Here is a 25,256-nt window from a genome sequence, read left to right as displayed (position 1 = left end):
AGTTTTATAACTTAAAATGAACAATTATTTGTGTAAACCAAACAGTGAAATACGACTCAGACTCATCCTCTGGCTTAAAAGAAGAAGTCCAAACTCTCACGGTAAGGTAGGTCAATGTATGGTAGTTGCATGGTAAGAAACTGAAGAAAAAAAAACACGGATCAATGAAAACCATCAAACCTATAGCAGAGCACTTTTGACTCACACACTTTTTTCCACACGCCCACTAATTTCCTTTCGACACACCCATTCGCCCATAATCCAGTTGCCATATTGGGATGCAGCATCCAAAGATTTTTATAACTAACCCAAGATACACCACAGCCTGTCGTTTCCAACGGGAACAAATGAGTCATAGTGGGCAGAACAAGCAAGATTAGAGGGAGGGGGGCAAGCACAAGCTAGCGAGATCCTATTGGCTAGTTATATCATTGATATGCGTATTTCCGTTAGGGAACATCAACTCGGTGAAGTGCGCAATGGTGAACCCAATTCACCATTGCAATCCTGAACAATGCAATTTCTTAAAACTTTGGCAAAGGGTAAAATCTACAAAACTTAGTCCACTCGTGTTCGTATAAGAATGTAGTTTTGGGAACAGTAGTTTTGGGAACATTGTATTGAGATTAAACTTTTACTCGATTAGAAAATGTGCATTATTTCGGCCAAAATCCATTTCGCTCTATCTTCTCCCACTGCCGGCCACTATGCTTCCTCATCACCATATTTGTTGGTGAGCGGAAAAACCCAACCCGATGCTTCACACGTATACATCTGGTGAAATGTTTGGCTCATTGTTCTATCTGTGGCTACCCCTTCTCACGCCGCGGGTGTCCTCCCCTTAACCCGGAATGAAAATACTAAATATCCGCCAGGTGGCGCTCATAATCAACCAAATGCACGTCTCACAAAATCCGGAAATCTACAATTCGGGATGAAAGTTTACCATGAGAAATGGCGATTGTTTGAGTACATTGTAGTTATGAGATGTGTCTTGCGGGACTATGTTTGCTCAATGGTTCCCGTCATGTTGTCTTTCTTAGTCTAATTTCATAGTAAGCCGAAGCACGCGTATTATTTAGGCTATGAGTCACACCTAATTATCCTATAACAGAGCATTATGCATGAAACAGAACCCCCTGGTAAGCATCATTCCAAGAGAGAACGTGATAGCCTACTTCGGGTTCTGCAGATATATTCGACATCTCATGGTGTTGCCGGTAACGAAAAGCCCATGATGTTTAGAATATACAATAAACATTAACTTCAGCTTTAATTAAGGCTGATTTATTCAAGTCTAGACATCAGACAAGCGCGCTCGCACACACACACCTGTCACTGTCTAGACAGGGAGGGGGCATGAAGGCCGGAGGGGGGTGTGGGGACTTGAAAGATCCACTATTGCTATATTTTATGCCAGTCAGAACATATCTGTGAACGCATTGGAGAACAAAACAATTTAATATTGCATTACTCAATCTGATTGGCCAGCTAAACCGTCAGCATTTTTTTTTAAATCTTGGCTTGAGGTCAGCTCGGGACGTTAAAAAATAAATAAATGAGAAAATAGAAATGCGTAGAAAGTAAAAGACACGGCAGCCAATCTAGCTTGTTGGTACTAAAAATGATAGGCAGCACCGTCATCCAATATGAAGCTGCAAACCAATCGGTAGCAGTTACTGACAACGACTTTGTCCAATGCAAAGTACAGACACATGATAGACATAATTCTTCAATTGACTGCCCTTTTGATCAATGGAATATTGAAACTATAGTTATTCTCTTTACATTATAAACCAAGCGTCATGATTCCAATATAGTCCTATATAAAAATATATTTATATATATATTTTTTTTTATATAAACGCGTGTAAGAGGAAATGAACCCTTGATGACTTGAATGAAAATTATTTCCTTAAATAACATTCTGCGAAGACGTATATTCTGCATGGATGAACATTTCAAGACACAGAGAGTGGAATTTCATTAAAACTACGGTCTTCGGTTGTTCATATTGGATCAAACAACCCTGTCTGCGTAAGAGGACATGTACTATTTCGGAGCCACAATGCCATGGAGACAGTTTCACCGGCCCACTGCACTCCGTAGAGAGGGTGTACGGCTCAATGATTGGGGCAAAACCACGTTGACCGATTTATGTTCCAACCTACATCGCTCAAGAGAGGCTCTGTTCCAATCGTAAGTGAAAAGGCGTGCCTGTCCAAAATATTCAACGTATAGTTAAAAAATGGGAGGGCGCACTTGAACTCGTTGAAGTCCTTTATGAAGGTAGGCTGCAGCGTGTGTTTATTGATGAGATGAAAGAAGATGGAAGTGAGAAATGAAATAAAGTAAGGGAAAATATTAAACAATTCGAAGCCTTGCCGGGGAAAAACCGGGGAAGCTGTGAATCGCTTTCGCCATTGGAAAAAAAGCTTAGGACAGCAGGTAAGAAATAGGAAAAGTGAGGGAAGGGGCTGGTGTTAAAACGGTCTATGTTAGGCTATTTATAAGAATATATTACAGTTATTCTCTATATATGATATATACTAAACTTAAGTAAGTGAAGTAAGTGAATCTTAAAACATACAGACAATTTTACGTTTAGTTCCATTGCCTCCATTTCTGGATTTCCCAACTAGATTTACAGCAGAATCAGTAAAACTTTATTTCCTTCCAGCATTCCAGAGCCTTATTGAATTAGACCGTAAATGCAGAATGATATATGATATTGTGGGGTCTATTGATTACAGATAGTATGGATTTACAATAGTCAGTTTTACGTTACACCCGACAAAAAAGACGCTCTGCTCACTTTCATGACGTCCTAGGTTGCCCATCTGTCATTATTCTCAACATCAATGCTTATTTCCTTAGTTTTACTCCTTCCTATTCTGGACAGAGATGAATTGTGTTGACTGCTCTACTTCGGACCGTCACGTTATTATGAATGGGGCTCCATGGTTAAGACTGTATAACACAAATTAGACAACATAAGGATAATTTACAATGAACATCTGGAGTTTAGTGCATGCGGTGTGGTGCGTGAAGCGGAATAAACTGATATATAAGGGTCAATCATTTGGGAATGAGAAGGAGCAGGCATACAATTTAAAACCACTATGTTGTATCTCCGTCTGTTGGCTGTTTTCTCGGACTATGTCCAAATTGTGTCCAGCCCCCTACCAAGTCAACACTTGTTGGACCGAACAATGGGCGAAATAGAACTAAAATGGCAATAAAGCCCTCAAATATTTTAGTTTGGCACATGCTGTACCTAAATTAAAATTAGGATGCAAGGTGTCAGACGTTTGTCAAATTAAATTATACATTAACATCTGCCTGACACAGAAAGGTAGCCTACATATTCAGCCAATATCCTAGGCTAAAACTATGAAAGACACTGCGGATTTAGTTTCGCTGATAGAATAAAAACTGTCCATCTGCTCTGGATTTTGGTGCCATGTTTTACAAAATGAATGCCCTCTTTTATTGTCACGATCTTTGTTGCGCAATTCCAGCTATATTGACGTACATGCCCGTATAGGAAATTAGAAGAATATCATATAGAAGAATATCATATAGAAATATGATATCATTAGGCATAGGCCTATAGTCCTATGGGAGACAGTCCAGTTAGTTTGATAAATGACGGCACATGGGGTGCTTGAAGCAGTGAATTGGCTCATCAAGATGTTGGTTTCTCCAACTTCAAACAGTTTCATTAGTTTTAACAATTTTATTGACGGTTGATTTGACAGTTGATCAGTGGGGCAAAACGTCCTATCCATCTCTCAAAGTTGTTGAGACTATTGCCTCTGCACCGCATGTTGGATGTCAGCACCAGACTTGGTCAACAAGGTTAGGAGTAGCCACAGCCTATATAGTCTATTAGAATGAAACATTGTACAAATGTTGCAGGTTGAAGAGATTTATGGGTGAATAACAAACTTTATTGAATCAGTCAGAGATGGTTCACAATGTCCTTTTCGGATAATTACATTTTTAAATATAACTGTTTCGGTTTGGCTTGTTTCCCATTCACCCCCCTATAACAGTCTTCTAATGGTCATAGACTACTGTGGAGGCATGTCTGCCCTATATAGAATAGGCTTACTATATATAGCTGGAATATACCGGTAACTCCACAACAGAAACCTTGCTTGGCACTGTGAGTTGTAATGGATAACCAGCCGCACGTTTTTAAGCACATGTGCACTGGCTGCTGCAGGCATGAGTGTGTTGAGTTGCGCATCTTATCCTAAATGATCTCGTGAATCATAGGCTGTAGACATAATGAAGAATAGTGTTGAACTGTAGGATACGCATAGGATCACGCATCGAAGAATCCATTTTTTCCCCCAAATGCCTGTTGACAAGTAGCCTACGTTTACTGATCAATACACATCTTGAGCTAAGATAAAACTCATAACTGAAATGCACATTATAAAGTTTATAGCCTACAAGTATGTTCCCTCCCATTTTTGATATCCATTTCCCTTTTGATGATGAGATTGAGATATGCAGTTTTATGTTAAGTACACTGGTTTGATATGGAAAGTTTTCATTTAACACATCCACCATTGTAGTGATTGAGGCTGTATGCAGAGTGGGCCTATGCTATGATGGATGAAATTATAATTATTGTAATGAGTGCAGTATCACACATGAAATATTGCAATTCAAGCCTGTTGGTTGGACATTTAGGCCTACTCTTTAGAGCGATTTTGGCATCCAACAGCCTTTTCTGCTCTTCGGTTTCAAGTTAAATCCAATTTTCTTACGGAGTTCATTAATTCAACCACAACACGTAGTAAACAGGCCCAGTTGTCCATAATTGTCACATTTTTATTGTAATCCCAATAATAGTGTAACTACATACACATTGTTACATAGTACTTACAACTATTACAACACATTTTCAGGTTGTGAAGAAAAACCTCACTGGTTATTCAGGCTACAATTCAGAGGGGCAAGCAGAGTTGAAGGAGTTTGTTTGTTAACTATGTCTTATAAGAACTCTTCATATGAGCAATCACAAAACAAATATTTTAAATGCAAAATGTCAAGTTTCGATTCATGATAATTGATTCAGTACTTTGTCCATAGCGATACGTCTGGATTGGCTCACGAAGACACTGCCAGGACATCAAATGTGATCTGTGATGTCATTGCAATGTGGGGAGGTTTTGGAGGTGTCCAGTTTAAATTGAAAGGTAAGCCATGTGCCTATTTGTGCTCACAGAACAAAAGTTTGATGAAAATGTAATGGCATACCCTTCGGCTCTCAAGGGAACCACCTGATTGCTTTGTGTGGCTAATTCCATAATCATGCAATGGGTACCACATCTTGATTAGATATATATTTTTGAAAGAATTGTAACTATCACAAAGCCAGAGGAAGACATTGTATTTGCCGTTTTAATATTGCTTCCTGTCCTCTTTTGCTCAAGCACATAGTAGAATGGTTTCAGCCTCTCAGTTTTAGTAGTTCCAGCTTCCAACCAACTTAGGCCTGCTGTTCAATCAAAGCTGCCCCCTATGCAAATACTGTAGTATGTTCTACAGTGTTAGCAAGCCCAGCTGTCAGCTCTCTGGCAAATGGTCACTAAAATATTGACATATTGAGACATTTGTAAATGCATCCTCTCCACAGAAGGCCTCCCTTTCTCTTCAACACAGCAAGCTTTTAAACTGAAGACGTAGAAAACTGTAAATTAGCTAAGCAACAGCTGTGTTGTTCTCATTTGCTGAATAAATCAGTAAGTGGCAAACTAATGCTCCCCGACACATTATGTAATGATATTTTAGCATTGGGCTACACTCAGAAACATATATTGGTGTGGTATCTAGGGCACAGATTACAATATTGTGCATTTTTTGAAAGCCCATTAAAGGCTTTTCAGGAGCACGCTGTAAGATGTCCTGCTGCTAATAGCTCCTTTTAGCCCTGAAATATATCCTGAAAATGTGATGAAGAGTTCACATTACTATGTCATGTCCTCTAGTCTACATGGGGGGGGGGGCAAGCATAAGATATTCAGCAGTAATTGTCTGAGCATATATGTAACATGATTTAAGCTTAATAGTGCTATTGTGCCCAAATTGTGTAACAGATTTCTCTTACAGCTTTGAAAGGGATACTTCGAGATTTTGTTAATGAGGCTCTTTATCTACTTCCCCAGAGTCAGATGAACTCATTGATGCAATTTGTATGGCTCTGTGTCCAGTATGAAGGAAGTTAGAGCTAGCAGATACCCATAGACGTCCAGTCATTGTGCTAATACTAGTTAGCATTGGTTTGTAAAAACAACTCTAACTTCCTTCATACTGGACACAGAGACATAAAAATGGTATCCACGAGTTCATCATTGACAACATCTCAAAGTATCCATTTAAGGCCGAGCCTACATGCAGAAATGTGGCCACACTGCTACATATGAGTTTGTGCATTGTTTTTATGAGTTGTAATTATTTGGAAATTCTTATTTTAGTATTTGCTGTTTAACATACTTTAACCTTACTTTGCGTATTGTAGCGACCTAGGCATTAGAAACCATTCATCGACTACTGCCAAGGACATATGCCTAGTAGGCCAAGGAAGTATTGAGGCCATGGAAAGAAAGTTGAGGAGGGGTAGAGTGCAGTGCGCCTTCCATTGCTAAGTGTACCACAATCACTGCTAAGAGGTGGGTTCTCTTTTAATTATTCGTTTTGACATCCCATTCGTGGGATTCACCAGAATTTCCTAAGTAACTCGAAGAACCAATCATACATGTCTGTCAGAGACAGACAGGTCGAGTGGCGAATGAAGGAGCCCCTCCCCTGATATTAAAGAGCCACTCGCCTGACCTCTGATCATTCTCACCTCTTTTCCTCACAGAAGACTTCTACTTAGTTTTCTTCAGCACAACTTGATCTGTTTTCCTGCTTAACCATTCACCGGTGTGTAGTCAAGGTTGCACCAACAAGCACAGGGTTATCAGATCTCATCTTTTGTTCTGGGTGACTTTCCTGAAAGAATACTTTCTACTTCGGGTAAGAATTAGCTTCACCGCTTTTCTTCCTTCATCTCCTGTTCTAGCTAATGTCACACGGCTAGCTACGGAGACTTGGCTAGCTTAGCTGCAAGGCTTAGCTAACCTAGCTTTCTCACCGCAAGGCTAGCTATCCTACCGACTAGGTTTTATACCTGCAATGGTAGAATTACTAGTTCGCTCTCATGTTTAGTTTAACCCACTACCGGCTGTGACTAGATCGACCGTCCTGCTTATCAGTCGAGAAGCCATGCTTTTGTTCGTCGCAAGCCGAACATAGCACTAGCTTCCTTTGGCTAACTTTGTGCTAATTAGCTAGGCTACTAGCCCACTTGGTGAACACTAGCTACGTTCACATTGTTATATGATTAGCTTCTCCGACCAGCACTGTGTTAACTAGCTAGGCTACTAGCCCACACCTGTATTTGGGGAGTTTCTCCCATTCTTTTCTGCTGATCCTCACAAGCTCTGTCAGGTTGGATGAGGAGCATCGCTGCACAGCTATTTTAAGGTCTCTCCAGAGATGTTGGATCGGGTTCAAGTCGGGCTCTGGCTGGGCCACTCAAGGACGAGTCAGAGACATGTCACGAACACCACTCCTGCGTTGTCTTGGCTGTGTGCTTAGGGTCGTTGTCCTGTTGGAAGCTGAACCTTCGTCCCAGTCTAAGGTCCTGAGCACTCTGGAGCAGGTTTTCATCAAGGATCTCTCTGTACTTTGTACTTTTCTGTACCATCGGGTTTTTGTTCACCTCCTTGACCAAGGCTCTTCTCCCCCGATTGCGCAGTTTGGCCAGGCGGCCAGCTATAGGAACAGGCTTGGTGGTTCCAAACTTATTCCACTTATTCCATTTTGGTACCCTTCCCCAGTTCTGTGCCTTGACACAATCCCGTCTCTGAGCTCTACGGACAATTCCTTTGACCTCATGGCTTGGTTTCTGCTCTGACAGGCATTGTCAACTGTGGGACCTTACAGTATATAGACAGGTCTGTGCCTTTCCAAATCATGTCCAATCAATTGAATGTACCACAGGTGAACTCCAATCAAATTGTAGAAACATCTCAAGGATAATCAGTGGAAACAGGATGCACCTGAGCTCTACGGACAATTCCTTTGACCTCATGGCTTGATTTCTGCTCTGACATGCACTGTCAACTGTGGGAGCTTATAGATAGGTTTGTGCCTTTCCAAATCATGTCAAATCAATTGAATTTACCACAGGTGGACTCCAATCAAGTTGTAGAAACATCTCAAGGATGATCAATGGAAACAGGATGCACCTGAGCTCAATTTCAAGTCTTAAAGCAAAGGGTCTGAATAGTTATGTAGATTTCTTTTAACCTTTATTTAACTAGGCAAGTCAGTTAAGAACAAATTCTTATTTTCAATGAAGGCCTACCAGAAGGCAAAAGGCCTCCTGTGGGGACAGAACAGTGGGTTAACTGCCTTGTTTAGGGGCAGAACAACAGATTTTTACCTTGTCAGCTCGGGGATTTGATCTTGCAATTTTTCAGTTACTAGTCCAATGCTCTAACCACTCGGCTACCTGCAGGGATTGCTTTTTTTTCAATACATTTGCAAAACTTTCTAAAAACCTGTTTTCACCTTGTCATTATGGTGGAATTGTGTATACCATAATGAGAAAATGTTTTAAATTTTTTTTTTAAAGAAGACTGTAACGTAACAAAATGCCACGTATTCCCGGTTCTTTGATATTATCTCACCTAGGGTTGCCCTTTTTGGGGAATATTCAGAGGTGGAGTCTTTCCGTGGGAATTAACGGGAATATATGGGAATTAATGGTAATATATGCAAATTAATACAATTTAAATGTAGATGCTTTTTGCATTGGATATGTTTACCATATCATATGGAGACAGAAATATAAACCTTTTACCTTATCATAAGTAAGTGAACTGTAATTCAATTAATTGACTCTTCACATGGGATGATTTCACTGAACAACAGAAGAAAGGAAATATTGAATTATCCCCAATGATCCATCGCATTTCCCAAGAACATTTTCAACATACATCTGTAAAATGATAGTCTAGAAACTAAAGCTTTGGCTGTCTCCCTCTCAGGCTTCCATGTCTTCTCCCTGGACCTCAAGGTCCACCTCTTGAACATCAGACTCTGAGGCCTCATCTTCACTGTCACTTTTCCAACCTTGTTGAGGATGGCTCATTGTCAGGCTCAAAAAGCCTCAAATTTGCCCAGATGGCACCATCTGCAAGCAGAGTCTGAATATCAGACAGGAATGCATTGTCTCCCTCAATATATGCAATGGATACTGCTATAGGTTTCAGGAGTTTCAGGCTGCTTACCACTCTCTCCCAAAATATATCATCCAGGAGGATCCTCTTGATGGGGCTGTCCATATCGGCAGACTGTGAAATCGCCATTTCTTGGGAGAGACTCCTTCCCCTCCAGGAGACTGTCACACATAATGACAACATCACCTCCAACGGGTGTTGCTGGCAGCTTCAATGTGGTGCTCTTATTCTTCTCACTTTGCTTGGTGAGGTAGATTTCTGCTATAACTTGATGACCCTTCACATACCTAACCATTTCCTTGGCTCTCTTGTAGAGTGTATCCATTGTTTTTCAGTGCCATGATGTCCTTGAGGAGCAGATTCAATGCATGAGCAGCACAACCAATGGGTGTGATGTGAGGGTAGGACTCCTCCACTTTAGACCTTCATGTTCGCAGCATTGTCTGTCACCAGTGCAAATTCCTTCTGTGGTCCAAGGTCATTGATGACTGCCTTCAGCTCATCTGCAATGTAGAGACCGGTGTGTCTGTTGTCCCTTGTGTCTGTGCTTGTAGAATACTGGTTGAGGGGTGGAGATGATTTAGTTAATTATTCTTGCCCACGAACATTCGACCACCCATCAGAGATGATTGCAATACAGTCTGCTTTCTCTATGATTTGCTTGACCTTCACTTGAACTCTGTTGAACTCTGCATCTAGCAAATGAGTAGATAAAGCATGTCTGGTTGGAGGGATGTTGGGTGAAGAACATTCAAAAATCACTTCCAATACACATTGCCTTTGAGCATCAGAGGTGAACCAGTTGCATACACAGCTCGAGCAAGACATTCCTCAGCATTTCTCTGACTACGTTCCTCCATTGAATCAACAAAACGTATGATTCCTGGAGGACCATGAGCTGTTGCTATTGATAAGGTTTCTGATTCATCATTTTCCCCGCAAATAGAAGTAGAGGGACTTTTATCAGAGGTTGCTTGTTGTGAGCGCTGAGGGAACTTTATGCACTTGGCCAGATGATTCCACATCTTTGTTGCATTCTTCACATTTGGCACAGTATTTGCAAATGTACACAGCTTTTCCATCTACATTAGCTGCAGTGAAATGTCTCCACACAATTCAGATAGTGCCCGTGGCATTTTCCTGTAAAGAGTAAGAAACCCCAAGTACAATTCCATGTATGTACAGATAAATAGTTAAGCAGTTAGATTAAACAACTCCTTTGTAAGATAAATGTTTTAAAATGAAACATGTATGGAAACAGGTGAATTAACACTCCTCAGTTAGCAGGCTCAAGCAAGCTAAAACCCACATGGTAGCCAAAACTAACTAGCAGAAATTGCTAACAAGTTAGAAATTATTTTAACACACTTTGCTGTAGGCTACTATTTACTAGTTAACAAAAAATCATGTGTGTTATATAAAATATATTCACCCCACCCAGTATTGTAATCAAAACTTACCAGAAAGCATGTAGTCCTTGGCTCAGACAATGTAGTAGTGTGGGCCCAATAGCATCTCATTAGTGTGCAATATCTTGAGAATCAGCTGTACATGTGATGGAAGAATGCACTGTGCATGCAGAGGGTTGCAATTCCATTGAATTGGGGAAGGTTTAACCAAAATATGACACAAGATCTGGAATTGCCTTATGTGTATCCCCCCAAAAAGATTCACTGTTATAAGCTAACTTTTTTTGATCAATTTAAGAAAAATTCCCGGGTTTAACTTCCCATGGAAAAGTTTTCCGGAAAGTTTCCGACCCTTTGCAACCCTAATCTTACCACATTCTCATACTCGCAAGAATGTGAGGAAGTTTGGCATGCTTGAGAATGATTAGAGGGCAGGATCTTTAGTATGAGGGGAGGGTCTCACTCATTCGCCACTCTCTCACAGACAAACAGTGCATTCGGAAAGTATTCAGACCCCTTGACTTTTTCCACATTTTGTTACATTACAGCCTTATTATAAAATGGATTCTCCCCCGTTTTCTCCCCCTCATCAATCTGCACACAATACCCCATAATTACAAAGTGAAAACAGGCTTTTAGAAATGTTTGCTAATTTATAAAAAATTTAAAAAACAGAAATACCTTATTTACATATGTATTCAGACTCTTTGCTATGACACTCAAAATTGATCTCAGCTGCATCCTGTTTCCATTGATCATCCTTGAGATGTTTCTGCAAGTTGACTGGAGTCCACCTCTGGTACATTCAATTGATTGAACATGATTTGGAAAGGCACACACTTGGAAAGGCACACACATTCGCAGTTGACAGTGAATGTTAGAGCAAAAATCAAGCCATGAAGTGGAGGGAATTTTCCGTAGAGCTCCGAGACAGGATTCTGTCGAGGCACAGATCTGGGGAAGAGTACCAAAACAGTTCTACAGCGTTGAAGGTCCCCAAGAACACAGTGGTCTCTATCATTCTTAAATGGAAGCAGTTTGGAACCACTAAGACTCTTCCTAGAGCTGGCTGCCGGTCCAAACTGAGCAATCGGTAGAGAAGTGCTTTGGTCAGGGAGGTGACCAAGAACCATATGGTCACTCTGACAGAGCTCAAGAGTTCCCCTGTGGAGATGGGAGAACCTTCCAGAAGGACAACCATCTCTGCAGCACTCCACCAATCAGGCCATTATGGTAGAGTGGCCAGACGGAAGCCACTCCTCAGTAAAAGGCACATGACAGCCTGCACCTAAAAGACTCTCAGACTATGATAAACAAAATTCTCTGCTCTGATGAAACCAAGATTGAACACTTTGGCCTGAATGCCAAGCATAACGTCTGTAGGAAACCTGGCACAAACCCTATGGTGAAGCATAGTGGTGGTAGCATTATGCTGTGGGGATGTTTTTCAGCAGCAGGGACTGGGAGACTAGTCAGGATCGAGGGAAAGATGAACGGAGCAAAGTACAGCGAGATCCTTGATGAAAACCTGCTCCAGCGCGCTCAGGACATCAGACTGGGGGAGAATGTTAACCTTCCAACATTACAACGACCGCAAGCACACAGCCAAGACAACGCACTAGTGCCTTGATATTTCTGTTTATAATTGTTTATACAAGTATTGTGTGTAGATTGACGAAGGGGGAAAACAATTTCATCCATTTTAGAATAAGGCTGTAACGTAACAAAATGTGGAAAAAGTCAAGGGGTCTGAATATTTTCCCAATACACTGTATTGCATTGGTTCTTCAAGCTACTTAGGAGAATTTCACAAATGAGATGTCGAAAACAAATAATTAAGAGAACCCACTTAACAGTGATTGTACTACAGAGAACTGGGGTTACGCAAGTAACCTTAAGTTACCCTATTATCAGATGAAGAAGAGTTGTTAACACATTTTACTGCCAAAATAATTTACAGTGTCAAACCATAATGATATTGATCAATAGGCTATATTTGTTTATTTGATAAACTATCAAACTTCACAATAGTGATACGCTTGAAAACGACCAAACTCTGGCAGCTGACTCGCAAGTTGGAGAGCACGCTATCTGAGCAGATCACTGGATAGTGTTAACATTCTTGCCCAGTGACAGTCACTTCTGACTTGTGAAATATGCATATAACTCAAGTAATGCTTGAGATGGCAAACCCGACTGGTTCACCAGGGCTATGTTTTAGCACAAAGGTACACAGTGTATGCTTATAGGCCTACCTCTAATAGTCATGAACCGTGTGAATAGATTGCCACTCCCTTTCCAATGTTTAGATTGCAGTTATTTAAAAACCAAAAGTCCAACAGGAGACTTTGTTGAAAGGCTTTTCTATATGGTGTCAAGCAGTAGGCCTATATTATCTCTCGTGTCTAAGCTTATTTCATTGACAGTACTATGTAAGTCAGTTTTCTGTGCCAGATCTAACATGACTACTTCTTACAATGTAGAGTGAATCAGTTTGATTGTCAGATAATAAGTCTGAATTACAATCAAACCCACACCGCAGCCAAGGGGCACAATGGAAAATAATATTGTTACCATGTTTATGTATTTGGGATTTATTAGACAATGTTTGAGTTAAATAAAGTGAAACAAAGCCATTATTATTCAAACCATGCATTTTTCTCAGCAGCCTCAAAAGAAAATACCTCCTTGGGGGTATGATGGAGTAGAACAAGTAAGCACTAACACAAATTTAGTGAACTTTATGGTAGATTGCCATCGATCTAAGGACTTTGTAACCTACAGTAGTTTATTGTTTTAGAATCTCTTTTAGCCTTTACGGTAGTGTCTGTATGTTCTTGCTGTGCTGTTCTTGAGTTCCTTAAAAACGGATTTGATTTAGGCAAAAGACATGGTCATGTAATGACTTTTTTCTCCGTCTTACTCTTTAAACACATCCACGAGGACTCGGGCATTTCACTGATGTGAGCAATGTATCTTGGATTCTAATAGGGAAGTTGTATGTGTGCCAAGGTGCATGTGTGTCCTCAGCTAACCCCGCCAACCATATGGTTTTCTACAAGTCATGGTGAGATCACTGTGTATTCAAAAAGGAAAGTTTCTGAAGATGGTTTTTAGAAAATAAATAAAATGGTTTCTTCAGGAAAATGTGTGGATTATCCCATCGTAAGTTTAGACCTATATTCTACTTGTTTACACCTAGACCTCCTGAAAAGCATTTTAGACCCCATGCTAGTGAACAACACTTGTAGCCAAAGCTGTAAGACGAACTATATCCCATTAAAAAACACACAGTGACATTGGTGTGCAATGGAAAAACCGGAGACGTATAATCTGCACAACAGCATTTGTGTTATAAAACCAGAGTTGACCCACAAAGTAAATGCTACTTGGACTTTCCACACCTTGTTACTTTTTATTAATAGGGTAGCAATTATTTTTCAGGAAATAGTTGGCAGTCATATCTTTAGATGTTTTGCTTTGCCGATGAAAACAGTTAGGCCCTATTTCTTTTATGAAATTATTTTGGTTTATGCACAAACAAATCTATTTTTGCTTTATGAATATCCACTGAAGAAACAGACACTCCGCTTTTGCATTCTTTCTCTAGCCGAACACTTGCATGAAATGGATCAGGATTGTCAAATGATACTCATAATATACTCTTTACATAAGCTAGCTTCTCAGTATTATTTTTAGAATGTGTGCTGACTGATTCAGAGTATTTAACAGCTAGGTAGCGAACCTTTTTTAGAGAGATTGTGGCAAGTGTGCTTTCTTGTAGGGGTAAGAGAAAACAGGTCACAATGGGGATATGACCTAGTGATCCAGACACATTGTTATTCTTCTTTCAAGAATTTCTGCTCTCTACTTGCTTTTACATGTTGCAGCAGCTTGCATGTCAAGCATAGTAAAACTAGCTTGTCTCACGTGTAGTTTAATCTCTGTTCAATTGTTATACTGTGTGAGATAATACATGACTGTAACCTATGTTCATGCAAGCTTTGGTGGTCTACTGCAGGCCATTTTACATTCTAAAGGACAATTATCAAGGTATCACAATTACATTTTGACAAAATAAATATTTGGTAGAATGACTTGTACATTCTAGCAACATTGCTGGTCAAGTTTTTAAAAAAATTTGTCCTCGTACTATCTGTGTCTGCAACAGCCTTACACATTAGCCAGTAGTTGTGCAAATGATTGTTTTGTCCAAAGCCTAAATTGTGCCGTCAAAGAGGATATAGTTCACTCAAACGTATTGTCATGGAATGTATTGATTTAAGAAATATATTTTATGTAATCTTGTGAAGACGATAGCAGGCGTTTACCTATTTCATGATTTGGTTGTTGCACTTTCCTTGACAACGTTTCTGTTGAGCAACAACAAAATATTTGTTATCACGATTAGCTGACATAGCTCTTATTTAATTTTTTTTTAAGAGTCCCTCTGTCATTACAAATTGAAATATTGAGACAATGCCAAATGGTTTATGGTTTTAATGGATTACTAAACTTTTAATACAACACCGTAGTCGTCACAGTTCACTCTAGCCTAAATCACATTGCTATTATTTTCTGAAACAGGAAAAACAACAGCGAGCTTCTGGCCCGTTGCTTCATTCTTGTGAAATGGCTGGCTTTCTTAACTAGTTCTCCTTGCAACACCATTATTAATCTATGGGTCAAGTTTATAAAGACCTTATATTTTCAGGTTGGCAGTTTGCGTCTACCCCTTCTGGATTAACAACAAACAATAGTTTGTGTAAGAGTGTGTGTGTGTGTGTGTGTGTGTGTGTGTGTGTGTGTGTGTGTGTGTGTGTGTGTGTGTGTGTGTGTGTGTGTGTGTGTGAGAGAGAGAGAGTGTGTTTGAAATGTTCTCTATCTCTGATGCAATGTGTAAGTTTTTGTAGCTAGTTACAGTAGCTGGATGAGAAGCTGGCCAGCAGGCCATTGGCACCGAAGTAAGATGAGTCTGCCAGCATAACTATTATAGAGAGGTCAAAGGTTATAAGAGCTAACAAGACACAATATGACTGTATCTTTTATACAACATACCCTTATTCAGAAGTCTGTGTTGAGTTTGGCTTTGGATTGTGGTATGGTATAAAGCAATGACAGAACGCTTTGTTTGTAAAATCTATGACGTTTTTTTTTCAGAGATTCCTTATTACATCCTATAGGTCAAGTGTTTATACTGTTTCTCTTGAATTAAATATTTTTCTTCCTTTTTTTCTTCTTCCAAATGTGGCAGTTGCCATGGACACCTGCTGTGCCAAAATAATGAGACTGCAATTGTGCAAATATCTGCTTCAGGGTTAAAGCATTTTAAAGACGGTCACATGAGTGGTCAAATGGTTTGTTTTCTGAATGGCTTTGTGAAACACGAAACCCACTAAAATGCATATCAAAAGGCAACCAAGCCCGAGATTCAAACAGCATCCTGATATTGACTGCTTTTACAAGTACTGTTTGTAGTCTACTGCAAGATGAACTTGATCAATGGTTTGAGAATAATTTATGGTTGAGCCTCAACTTTGTTTTGAGTTCCTGTCTTGATTAATGTTAAGATATTCAAGATACTTTAGCCATTTGTACAGATGTAGGATTTTGAGCCAGTTTGAAATAATCCTGCAGCAACAGAAAATGTGAATTATTATTATTATGTTATAATTAATGGGCATTTTTGTAGGTGTTGATACATTTTTCATGAGGGAAAATCCAGTCTGAAATTTCTTTAGAAGCCATTTTAAATCTCAAATCCAAGTTTTAAATTGTTTTCCTGCAACAGGGTGATCCAATTTAAATCCTACATCTGTAAGTATTTATGATAAACATCATGAATGCAAAGTAAATCATGCTAGGAATTAAGTAGAAGGGGTGTTGGCTGGGAGTTCTTGACATGCAATGAATTAAGTGAACAAGTTGTTCAGCCAATTTTTGTTGTTGTTGCAATCGTTAGTTAGTGCTATAGTTAGTGTTAGTGCTATAGTTAGTACTATAGTTAGTGTTAGTGCTATAGTTAGTTAGTGCTATAGTTAGTGTTAGTGCTATAGTTAGTGCTATAGTTAGTACTATAGTTAGTGTTAGTGCTATAGTTAGTTAGTGCTATAGTTAGTGTTAGTGCTATAGTTAGTTTGTGCTATAGTTAGTTAGTGCTATAGTTAGTTAGTGCTATAGTTAGTGCTATAGTTAGTGTTAGTGCTATAGTTAGTGTTAGTGCTATAGTTAGTGTTAGTGCTATAGTTAGTTAGTGCTATAGTTAGTTAGTGCTATAGTTAGTGTTAGTGCTATAGTTAGTTAGTGCTATAGTTAGTGTTAGTGCTATAGTTAGTGTTAGTGCTATAGTTAGTTAGTGCTATAGTTAGTTAGTGCTATAGTTAGTGTTAGTGCTATAGTTAGTTAGTGCTATAGTTAGTGTTAGTGCTATAGTTAGTGTTCGTGCTATAGTTAGTGCTATAGTTAGTGCTATAGTTAGTGTTAGTGCTATAGTTAGTTAGTGCTATAGTTAGTTAGTGCTATAGTTAGTGTTAGTGCTATAGTTAGTTGGTGCTATAGTTAGTGCTATAGTTAGTGTTAGTGCTATAGTTAGTTAGTGCTATAGTTAGTTAGTGCTATAGTTAGTGTTAGTGCTATAGTTAGTGTTAGTGCTATAGTTAGTGTTAGTGCTATAGTTAGTGTTAGTGCTATAGTTAGTTTTAGTGCTATAGTTAGTGTTAGTGCTATAGTTAGTGCTATAGTTAGTTAGTGCTATAGTTAGTGTTAGTGCTATAGTTAGTGTTTGTGCTATAGCTAGTTAGTGCTATAGTTAGTGTTAGTGCTATAGTTAGTTAGTGCTATAGTTAGTTAGTGCTATAGTTAGTTAGTGCTATAGTTAGTGTTAGTGCTATAGTTAGTGTTTGTGCTATAGCTAGTTAGTGCTATAGTTAGTGTTAGTGCTATAGTTAGTTAGTGCTATAGTTAGTTAGTGCTATAGTTAGTGTTAGTGCTGTACTTAGTGATGGCATAATTGCCTCAAACTTTGATGAATTGTTACCTCATTGCATGTTTTCAAGTAGCTATAGTCTTTACTTTGTTATCTCAAGATCACGGGAAACTGTGTCATGTTCTGGTCACGTAATACATTTCTCGTAATGTCAAGAAACGTCTTGTGTGCCTACGCTAACGTCACACTCATTACCAAGACGCTGGACTGTTAGCGTTTCCCATAGGAAAACATGTCCTAATAGATTCAGTAGTGCCATCGAAAGAGAAATAACGAGGAAAAACTGCTTTAACAAAGCATCTGGGCGTTCAGGGGTTTCCCCCCGCTCTGAAAACGTTACTTTCCTCACAATGATGGTATTCAAATGTTAGATCGAAGGACTACCTCTATGAGCTCACCCACAAACCCCGGCCCAGCTACTGATCTCCTGGTATACCACAACGCAACAGTTTTTCCCATTACGGCTAATGCTAATGAGTCGATTCTATTGGTTTTACACCCTATTTGGCTACCTTGCATACTTGCATAACTCAGCAAGTCTCAGAAGAAGGTTCACAAAATGTTTACAGAAGAATGCAAATATACAGAACCTTATTTTGTCATGTTTCAAATAAAAATAAAAACTGAAGTACAATGGTTGAACTGACCATAATGTTCCCATTACACTGTGTGTAGGCTACTTGCAAATAAGCACTTGGTCACACAGCGTAAGCTGTAGTCCATTCAATATTTTTTTTATTTCACCTTTATTTAACCAGGCAAGTCAGTTAAGAACAAATTCTTATTTTCAATGACAGCCTAGGAACAGTGGCTTAACTGCTTTGTTGAGGGGCAGAACAACAGATTTGTACCTTGTCAGCTCGAGGGATTCGATCTAGCAACCTTTGCAATTACTGGCCCAATGCTCTAACCACTAGGCTACCTGCCGCCCCGATCGTTCTACCTATCATGAAATGTTCCCATTATATTTCCAGCTCATTCTGGAGATTTAAATTATTATTTTTTTTTTTAAAGCAATGTAGGCTACAGTTATGTCACAACCGACAACAACAAGCTTTTAACGCAACATCCCCTCTAATGTATTTGTTATAGCGTTGAGTAGTGCTTTCATAACATTTCTGAGATGGTAAGGCAACAGTGCTCTTACAGTCCCTAACCTAACATTTTGCTCTCATTTTACTGGAACCACTTTGAGTCATTTCAACAGCCTAAGCCTGAAATGTAACCACTTTCAAATTCATCGACATGGATACAAGGACTGATCCGTTTGATCATTTTTAAACATTTTTTTTTTTAAGCTTATAGATTGTTGGCAAAAACTCAAATGACCCCAAAACATTAAGAATGGAGAGAACTTTGATTTAGAACAGGGCAATGTTTATCATCTTATTTATCATTCATGAACTCATTCGGATGTGTTGAGTGGTGGTATTGCTTTGACTTCAATGGCCTGTAGTATTGGCACGTACCAATTACTGTACCTTTTTTAGAAACATGCCCACAGCGCATGTTCCATCTTCGTTAAGTCCGACACATGTTTTGAAAATGAGAAAAAAGCTAGTAAGGGAGGTGTAGACAACTCAGCACATCACGTCATGACAACGTGACCTTCTTTTTGTTTTTTTGTTGGAGGGATTTTTAGATATTTGTAGCAGTGTGTAGGTGTTTTGTTAATGTTGATTTTCAAACGTGATGGATTTTCTGCCAACAAAGTTCATTAGCAGAACAAAGGATAAATCTATTAAAACCCGAGATTGAGCTTCCAGTCATTCTACTAAAGAGTGTTTGTGCGTTTTGGGTGCATTAAGCATGCTATCAGGTCATTTCTATGTTTATACTTAATAGCACAAGGGTTTGATTTTCAACCACTCAACTGTAATAAGAGTAGTCCTGTATATTGCTCATTAATTGAATTACCCAACAGAATGTTGATGGGAAAGAACTGAACAATCAATTGGCCAATAATGTATTCAGATCAGTGTCATTTGCAGTATTGTTCCATTTACCTTCTGTTTATTTATGCCGTATCCAGATTTAGTATACTTTTTGGTGAATTTATGTGCAATGTAGCTCCTTACTGTGAATGAATAGATGTGACCTATGTGTATTTGGTTATTCATGTTAGTCAAACAATTTAGAAAACTGTGTGAAATTATAGACATGCCTCGATGAAACCGTAGGGCAGCTGCTAATGGGTTTGATGTCTGTCTGACCAATACCTTAGTTTACATCAACAATACCGTGACAGGAAACAAATTAGGTTTGAATGACGTTTTCCACTCATGACATTTGTGTTTATAATTATTTCATCTGGTGTAAAAATGTTTTTTTTTTTTTTTCAATATCGTCAGTGTGCAAATACCATACAATTGTTGAACGCGGACCCATTGTCTTCGGCTTTATTTTCGGCACGGCAGTATGAATTACATGGCGATGAAATGGTTGAACCAGATTGATAGTACTCAGGTGCAACAACAAAAAAGAAACAAAACACTACGTGCTGGCATTAATGGATAATAGCTATTAGCAGTAAATAAAATCAGAATAGGTCAGAATATTCTTGTGAATGGCCCAGTATGCACAACACAATACACATCCCAGATTATTCATCACCCAAGGAAGCAAATGGGTTGGTTCATTTCCATGAACCCCCCCCCGCCATGTAGGCTCACATGTATCAAGGAGAAAATATACGCTTGTTGTGTGTATTGAAGTCACATTTGCATAGTCAAGATGTATATTATTCACATGGCTGACATCGTCTCCTTTCACAAACCCGCCTCTCATCTCTGTCCTCAACCCCACCCCCCACCTTTTCATTCCCCCCCCCCCCCTAGATTAAACTGATTTCCAAATTCAGCACAGTATTTGTCATGAGGTTGCCAACTAGTTAAAGCAGCTCTGATTAACCTGAAGTCAGACTGGGGATGCTGCTCTCTTCCCACCTTTTCTTTCTTTCCCTGTGGTCTTTGTTGTGGCAGTAAGGGCATGGCACTGGCAGTCTGGAGCATTGTGTCTGATTTCTAGCAGACGAACTGACCTCTGGGGACTTATTGACAGCTAACTACAGAGGGAAACAAAGTGCAGGGAGAGAGATAGAGAGAGAAAGGGAGAGCTGTGGGGAAGATCGATATCAGACAAAATAAATGCATTTTTGTTTTTAAGAACCTATTTCGCAAGTATAGTTGGATTCCCCCTGAACGGGGATGAAAAGAAAAAGCTACAGATTTTGGCAGAGGCATAATGAGTGAAAGAAAATGGCTGCCTCCAAAAAGGATCTAATTAATTTTGAAGGATCATCAGCCCCTTTCGTCCAAGGCAGGGGAGGGAGGAGGGAAGGAGGCAGTGATACAGACCCCTGGACTGATTAGCATTCACTGCAGGTAGGAGCTGGCTGCTGCTCACCCACTGTGTCACAGCTAAAATGGAATCACTGTTGTGAGTGACAGTCTGAGCAGCTGAAGCCTTTGTTGCCCGTATTCACCTCACTTCACCCCTCAGGCAGGTGGCTTTACATGTCTAGATTGCAACTGAAGCCAGGGAGGAAATGTATATGCTCGTCTTGTCTAAATCTAGCCATGCAGAGGCCTTTGTCATCAGGTCATCATAGAATGTCCCTGACCGCACTATTACACCTGCATTGGCTGGCTTATTGTAAACTAGTGTAATTTCCCTCATGATTTCAGCACTTTGTCACTTTTCCAAAGCACTATGGTGAGAATAGAAAAAGGCCGCTTTATGTGCTTTCAAATGTGAGTGAGTGAGAGAGTGAGTGCATACCGTGTGTGCGCTTGCATGCGTGCATGATTATATGTACATTTTATGACTCTCCTTAATATAGAATGTACCATTGTACTTGAATTCAAATTCATACTGAGATATTTACCACAAATGATCTGATAGTAGGAATAGGAAGGTCTGATGTTTAATCAGTGTTGGGCAATGGGCATACTGGATAGGCAATAGAGAAGTCAAAGAGTGACTACTGTCCTGGCAAGTGTGCTTACACATTCAACTTCATCAGGGGTCCACAAGTGTAGCTGCTGGGACCTTATTGTGATTGTATGGATTATTAGGGGTCACTAGACAATTGAGGATGTCCTATTGGTATTGGTGTGTTTCAGCTGTTGCCATGCATCACTCAACATCTTTTCAGCTGCATAGCAATGGCTTCAGACTTGGATCATGGCTTCAGTCTTGGTTCATGGCTTCAGTCTTGGTTCAGGGCTTCAGACTTGGTTCAGGGCTTCAGACTTGGTTCATGGCATCATTGGAAGGTCTTTTGCAAAGTCCCTATATCAAAATAATATGGCTGCCATGAGAGAATCATCAACATCTTAGCTGTGATTTTAACACAAAAAAATGGGCCATAATGTGTCTGAGCAATTGAATTATGATGTAATTTCTTGGATGGCTTAGTTGGCGAGGCTATCCAAGCTCGTTTCCTTTGAGCTGTTTGACCTAAAACCCTGTGATTTAGTACAAAGCCATGGCTTGTTATGGAACCATGGTGCCATTTTGTCCAACATAGAAAACAAACAACACAAGCTCACAGCTTTATTTACTGTGCCGCAAACTATAATTCAGTAAGACAATGGAGGTAAACATTATTAATGTTGTGGCACACAGCTATCGACTTAGAGCTGATGTTGCATGTCAATCTGCTGTATTGTAACCACCACAGACATTTGGTTGTTAGGAAACAGGTTAATGAGGTCCACATGTATTCAGTAAAGTAATATTTTCAAGGAAATTAAAGCTTAATTAAGCCTACTATCTCTCTATTTCTTTCAAACATCACACTAACATTCCTACTCCAAACCATGCCTTCTAAAATAAAAAATGATAAACAATGACTCTCTTCTGTAAAAAAAAAAGAAGTGTTATCTAGGATCTAAAAAGGTTCTTCAGCTGTCCCCATTGGAGAACAGGATAACCCTTTGAAGAACCCTATTTGGTTCCAGGTACAACCCTTTTGGTTTCAGGAAGAACCCTCTTGGTTTCCTTGTAGAACCCTTTACCCGGAAGGTTCCACAAGGAACGCAAAAGAGTTCTACCTGGAACCGAAATGGGTTCTCCTATGGGGATACCCGAAGAACCCTTTTTGTACCCCTTTTTTGTGTTTTAACTAGTCGGGTATCACATTGTGTTCTCTTGGTTTATGATATTTTACTGTATGTCAATTTCATTGTTTTGCCCAAAGGTTGTCTTTGACTGCTGCTGTGCATCTACAAATCAGTGTTTAATTCTGTTCATCTGGCTGGTCTGCCAGGGGCATAGGCCTACTAATACAATGGAAAGTATGCAAGGATAAATAAAGCCCCCTTTTTTGGGGGGGGAAAATAAATATCTCAGCTCAGAGCAGACTGGGTAAGATAACCAAAAGCAGGAAATAAAATCGGATGAAAAGATAAATTACATAAAGTATTTATGGAGACAATTCCGTATTCATTACCGTCACATGTTATGTCTTCTTTGTCTGTTGCAGTCAGGAACGGAAGTTAATACAAGTTGTGTAACTTGATGCAAGTACATTTTCCCAGTCAAATAAAAGTAAGGATTGTTGGCGCCTCAGAATATTCAAACTGTTGTTGGTTACCCACATACACATCTACTGAAATGTAAGGGTTTTAATCAAGCTCAGTGCTTAACATAATACTCCTACTGTATACTGTATGATCCTATTCAGGAAGACCATTCAGCAAAAATAGATTGCAATAGATGAAGGACACATATGGACAGACATTTTTTGAATGGGAAGACATTGACACATTTGGTTGAGTTGACGAGAATACACTTGCTTTGTGTTGTACTATAAGCATATCAGTCGCAGCATCTAAACAAGAAGACCACCACAGAACGGTTCAAATGAAATATGAGTATTTATTTATCCTTCAGCAAACTTCATGATATGAATAGGTTTATTTTGAGTTTGACATATGGACATTTCCTCCATTCTGTGAACAGTAAAAACCCGAGGAGGCATAAATTGGCCGTAGTTGGACTCTTACAGTTTGTGGTTGTGCACATAGAGTATGCTCCAAAATGATTGACACCCTTGATAAAAGATGGGCAGAAATGACTGTATAAAATAAATAATTGAAACACTGAGCTATATTGTATGGTGAAATGTGTTTCTGCTAGCACAATTGCTCAGATAAATATTTTGTTAAACAAGTAACAATGTCTCTAAATGCTAGGGGTCATGTTATTTCTTCTTCGTGTCACCCAACAAATGTACATCCCTCGAGTTGGCACTTGGATGGGAACCAGTGCTTTGGTCAGATGACATGAAAATAAAGGGCTTTGGCCACTAACACCACAGGTGGGTTTGGCATCCAAATGAGAATTTATGAGCAGAAAAGAACCCCCATACCTACTGTAAAATATGGGAGTGGATCCTTGATGTTACGGTCAACGGCATCATGAACTTTACCCAGTACGTGGACATTTTATCCCAAAAAACCTGGTTGCCTCTGCTAGGAGGCTGAAACGTGGCCACAAGTGGATCCACAAAGAAATGCTTAATTTGGCCACAAAATCGGCATTTTGCAATTGCAATTTTAGTCTCCAGACTTGAAACCCATTTAAAAGCCTGTGGTTTGATATGAAGAGGGCAGTCCCTAAGCGCAGACGAAGGAGATCAAGGATCTGGAAAAATTCTGTATGGAAGAATTGTCTACGATCCCACTCAATGTGACCAATGCGTTCTCTTTTAGAAAAAGGCTCAGTGTCGTTATCCTCGCAAGGTGAGCTATTGAAAGGTATGCAAAACAGCGGTGTCAATCATTTTGACACATACCTTTTTTTCATTAGAAAAAGTGTAATTTTTTGTTAACTCGTGGGAATTGGCCTATATGGATAGGGCTAAATTAAAATGTTTCTTACAGAATAAATATAAAAGGTATAACCATGGTGGCAATTGAAAGGGAACATTTTGGAGATTATGGGAATTATTAGACCAAAGGTGAGGACACAACAGTTCACCTGACACAAGACTGAACACAAACATTACAATGTTGATTTTATGTGCATTTGACATTGACTGTACTTTTTGCCATATTTGTTGACAACGAAATCTGAAAATACTCTGGGATACATTCAGTAACATGGTAAGAACATTTCTGAAACATGTGTTGTAGGTGCAACATAAGACAAAATAATTGAGCTGGAGTGAGAGGACTAATTGATTAATTGAGCTGGAGTGAGAGGACTAACTGGTGTCTCCAAGTGGCCACACACCTCTCCAAAGTGTGCACATTTCCCAAGAACACTGTATATGACACGAGTTTTATGACATGGAAATGTGAAGTGCACATTTGGACTTCCTTGTATGACATCAAAGCAGTATTTCCTTTTTAATCCTCAACATCTAATCTTTCAAACATACACAGAGTCCTCTTAATTTACAGAATTTCCCTCACTCGGTCAGTCCCCAATATTTTTTGGACAGTTGCCCAATTAGCGGGAGGGATGGGGGCAGTTTCTTGTTGCGCGCAATGCTCACGTTTTAGAGCGTCTTGTCAGTCAAAACCCATACAGAGCTGTGAA

The 25,256-nt window shown here is 39.5% G+C and overlaps 1 protein-coding gene across 2 annotated transcripts in view; it reads left to right on the top strand.

The window, feature by feature from the left end:
* Nucleotides 1-2,230: 2,230 nt before the first annotated feature.
* LOC135550317 (zinc finger and BTB domain-containing protein 20-like) overlaps nucleotides 2,231-25,256 on the top strand; it is a 35,273-nt gene continuing 12,247 nt past the window's right edge. The window contains exons 1-2 of one of the 2 annotated variants that reach the window (XM_064980995.1): nucleotides 2,231-2,289; nucleotides 5,110-5,216. The gene's annotated coding sequence lies outside the window, so the exon portion shown is untranslated. The other variant, XM_064980993.1, reaches the window with a different exon arrangement.

This window comes from Oncorhynchus masou, chromosome 12, assembly GCF_036934945.1.
Source record: "Oncorhynchus masou masou isolate Uvic2021 chromosome 12, UVic_Omas_1.1, whole genome shotgun sequence".
NCBI lineage: Eukaryota > Metazoa > Chordata > Actinopteri > Salmoniformes > Salmonidae > Oncorhynchus > Oncorhynchus masou.
Note: the sequence above shows the minus strand (reverse complement) of the source record. Positions and strands in the feature narration are given on the sequence as shown.